The following is a 4,764-nucleotide window of genomic DNA, read 5'->3' on the forward strand; positions in this document are numbered from 1 at the left end:
TTCGGGTTGTTATGAGGGTAAAACAAATTACTATGTAAAAGGCATAGTGAGTGCCTGGCACCGAATAAGCTCTGTAAGTATCAGCTGTTAGTCCTTGGCACTTGGTCTCGTGTCAGGAGCTTCACACACACAACCCCTGACCCCTCACCACAACCTCGCTGGAAGGTTTTAGGTTGCCCATTTTGTGGATGGGACAACGAGGCCAGAGATAGGCGTGACTTGCTCAAGGCCACAGTCAGAGGCAGGGCTGGGACTTCACCGTTATTAATATCCCCTGGTAGGACAGGGAGCTTGAGCTCAGCTTCTCGGTGCCTGATCTTCATGGCTGCAGGGAGCTGGGTGTGGTGGAGCCTCAGGTTCCAGGGCTCAGGGTGGGTGTGCGGGGGAAGGGACAGGCTGGCTTGGTGTCAGAGGACAAGGACAGGAGGCTCATTGCTGGGGCATGTTCTCTACATGCCTGAGTGAACCCAGCCTTCCTCACTGGGTATCCAGAAATCAATGGGAGCTTATTCATGGGGAGCATTTTGCAAGTGATATCTACCCCTCTCTGGTTATTCCTTCCTAGGCCTGGGTGCTATTCTAGGACCCCATGTGGGAAGCCAGTCCTGAGTGCTGTCCAGGGTTCTGAAAGTGACCCGCTGCCCTCCCAAGAGATAAGGAGATAGCCTGAGAGGCTCACCCAAGCTCAGCTGCAGCCTCTCCTTGCCTTCCAGACTGTGGTGGGGTCATAGGTGAGCAGACAGCCTGACCTCCATAAGACCAGACCCCAAAGAATATCCAATAAAAAAAAATGCAAACTACATCTGTAACTTTACATCTTTTAGTAGTTATTTTTAAAAAGTTTGATTTTAATAACATATTTAATGCAACATACTAAAGAAAACATCATTTCAACTCATAATCAAATTATCAGCAAGATACTTTTTAAAAAAATATATATTTTTATTGATCTCAGAGAGGAAAGAAGAGGGAGAGAGAGAAACATCAATGATGAGAGAGAATCGTTGATCGGCTACCTCGTGTATGCCCCACACTGGGGACTGAGCCCACAACCTGGGCATATGCCCTTGACCAGAATTGAATCCGGGACCCTTCATTCCGCAGGCCGACACTCTATCCCAGTGATGGCGAACCTTTTGAGCTCGGCGTGTCAGCATTTTGAAAAACCCTAACTTAACTCTGGTGCCGTGTCACATATAGAAATTTTTTGATATTTGCAACCATAGTAAAACAAAGACATATTTTTGATATTTATTTTATATATTTAAATGCCATTTAACAAAGAAAAATCAACCAAAAAGATGAGTTCGCGTGTCACCTCTGACACGCGTCATAGGTTCGCCATCACTGCTCTATTCACTGAGCCAAACCAGCTAGGGCTCAACATTCTTTTTTTGTACTACATCTTTTTTTAAAATTTATTTTTTATTTTATATATTTTAAAATCTTTATTGTTGAGATTATTACAGATGTCCCTCTTCTCCCCCAACCCCATTGCCTCCCTCCACCTGGCTCCAGCCCCGCCCCAGGCCTTCGCCACCCTATTGTCTGTGTCCATAGGTACTGCATACTTGTACATAAGATCTTTGTTTAATCTCTTCCAACCCCCACCCCCCTTCTCTCTGAGAATCGTCAGTCTGTTCCATTTCCATGCCTCTGATTCTATTTTATTCACCAGTTTATTCTGTTCATTAGATTTCTTATTTGTTTCTTTTGATTTTTAGATTCAATTGTTGATAGGTATGTATTTGTTGCCATTTTGTTGTTCATATTTTTTTATCTTTTTCTTCTTCTTCCTCTTCTTAAAGAATACCCTTCAACATTTCATATAATACTGGTTTGGTGGTGATGAACTTTAGCTTTTTCTTGTCTGTGAAGCTCTTTATCTGACCTTCAATTCTAAATGATAGCTTTGCTGGGTAGAGTAATCTTGGTTTTAGGTCCTTGCTATTTATCACTTTGAATATTTCTTGCCACTCCCTCTGGCCTACATAGTTTCTGTTGAGAAATCAGCTGACAGTCGTATGGGCATTCAGTTGTAGGTAACTAACTGCTTTTCTCTTGCTGCTTTTAAGATTTTTTTTGTCTTTAGCCCTTGGTATTTTAATTGTGATGTGTCTTGGTGTGGTCCTCTTTGGGTTCCTCTTGTATGGGATTCTCTGTGCTTCCTGGACTTGTAAGTCTATTTCTTTCACCGGGTATGGGAAGATTTTTGGCATTATTTCTTCAAATAGGTTTTCAATATCTTGCTCTCTCTTCTTCTGGCACCCCCATAATATGAATGTTGGTACACCTGAAGTTGTCCCAGAGGCTCCTTACACTATCTTCATATTTTTTGGATTCTTATTTCTTTTTGCTCTTCTGGTTGGATGTGTTTTTTTTTGCTTCCTCATATTTCACATCATTGCTTTGATTATCAGAATCCTCTAGTCTACTGTTGAATCCCTGTATATTATTATTTATTTCAATTAGTGTATGCTTAATGTATGATTGGTCCTTTTTCATGTGTTGGCCTCACTGAGATCCTTGAAAGTTTCACTATGTCCCTTGGATGTTTCTAGAAGATTCTTGAGTAACCTTGTAACTGTGGTTTTGACCTCTATATCCAGTAGTTTGCTTTCTTTCATACCTTTCATTTGTGACATGTTTCTTTGTCTCTGCATTTTGGCTGCTTCCCTGTGTTTGTTTCTATGTATTGGATAGAGCTGCTATGTCTCCTTGAGTTGGTAGAGTGGCCTTGTGTAATAGGTGTCCTATAGGGCCCATGGCTCAGCCTCCCCAGTCACCTGAGCTGGGAACTCTAGGTGCACCCCTATGTGGGCTGTGTGCACAGTCTTGTTGTAGTTGAGCCTTGATTGCTGTTGGTGTCACTGGGAGGAATTGACCTCCAGGCCAATTGGCTGTGGGGACCAGCTGCAACTACAGTGGGAGAGCTGCTGTGCAGGACAGGACTTGCTTCAGTGGGGCTTTGGTGCTCACTGAGTCTGTCCCTTGAGTGTGTCACTTATGGATGTGTAGAGTTGTAATCTGGTATGGCCTGACACTGACCACTGGGTACACTGGCTCTTGGGTCTCCAGGGAGGTGCAAAGTCAGCCATTGCCTGGGGCCACCCAGCAGGAGCTACAGAGAGATCTTCAGATTCCACCTCTTTATATACGGTTTGGAAGTGCCCACATGAGGCCCAGCTGTGAAGCAAGGAAGGCTGGTGCTAGTGCCAGGTCTTGGCCTTTTATTGATAGGTTTGGGGCTCCCTGACCCAGCTGCAGCTTGTTTGAGATTTTCAAGGACAGGCCTTTCATATGCAAAAGCTGCTGCCGGCAGCTGGGGTGGGGTTGTAAATTGGATGAGGCTGGGTCTTAGAGAATCACCAGGGTGGAGCAAACAGAAATGGCTGCCAGTCAGTCCTGCGACCAGGGAGGACCTAGCACAGGAACAATGATCCTTGTGAGTGCCTCTGTCTGGGAGAAAGCCACCCCCAAGTTCCTGCCCTGATGCCAGACAAATGTGTCCCCCGGAGCCTCGCCCTGGTGCTGGAGCTCAGAGGAAGCAGGACCTTGTAAGTTCAGTACATGGTGCCGGCCTTTTAAGAGGAACAGCTGGGCCTCCAGCAGCCTCAGTGTCACTGAGCTCTAACCCACACTGGTTTTTACAGTCCGCAGTTACAGGGACTTCTTTTCCCAGCTCTGGGACTCTGGGCTGGAGGTCTGGTGTGGGGCTGGGACCCCTTGCTTCTCCGGACGGTCTCCAAAGAGACAATCTCCCTCTTGATTAAAGAAGTGGCTCACGTGGGTGCAGGACCAGCCCGTTCCACGCCTCTGTACCTCCTACCAGTCTCGGTGTGCTTTCCTCTTTACATCTCTAGTTGTAGGACTTCCACTCAGCCTGCTTTCCGGTGGTTCTGGATGACGGTGGTTCTGTATTTTAGGGGAGGCGGCAAGTATAGGCATTTGCCTATGCCACCATCTTGGTTCCTCTCCTGTACTACATCTTTGAAAGCTAGTGTGCCTTACGTGTGCAGCACATCTCAATTCAATCTGGCCACGTTGTGGGTGCTCCATAACCACATGTGGCTAGTGGCTACCGTATTGGACAGCACAGCTCCAGGCAGAGAAAAGGCAGTGACCTTAGACAAGTCAATGGTGTGTCCTCTGCGAAAAGGAGGTATGAGTCCTACCTTGCATCCCTGGATCCTGGTGAGGGCTCAAGAGGCGAGGGAGGGAAGGATCCCGGCCCTGAGCCAGCGTTCCTGGAACCTACAGGTGGGCAAGGAGGGGAAGCAGAAGGGAGGGGAAGCAGGAGGAGGTCTTGAAACCCGTGGACTGGTATCGGGCTTACCTTAGAGCTGGAGGAGGCTATACTCCCCCTCCCCCAATAAGCACCCCTGGAGCCTGCCTTCCCTCTTCCCACCTATTGCCCCAGACCCTGGGGGAACGGGGGTAGGTGGGACTGGCACTTGAACAGACACATTAAAACTCACTTGGATTTAATTTCCTTCCATTAGATACCAAATAAAAGGAACTTAAGTGGCCTAGGTGGCCTGGGGGAAAGCCTGGTTGTGGCATGCTGCCAACTCCTGCTTCTCTGGACTCATTCCCTTTAAGGCATTCTCTTGCCCACCACAGCAGCTCATGGGTCCACAGTTGGGCTTTTTAGGGCCATCCCCCAGTATCCCCATTATTTCCCCCGTATTCCTCCAAGGCTACCAATCCCAGGAAGACCCCTACCCTCTCAGGTCCCAAGGTGTGCTAAGTGTCCAGCGGAGA

This window comes from Myotis lucifugus, unplaced genomic scaffold (genome assembly GCF_000147115.1).
Source record: "Myotis lucifugus unplaced genomic scaffold, Myoluc2.0 scaffold_131, whole genome shotgun sequence".
NCBI lineage: Eukaryota > Metazoa > Chordata > Mammalia > Chiroptera > Vespertilionidae > Myotis > Myotis lucifugus.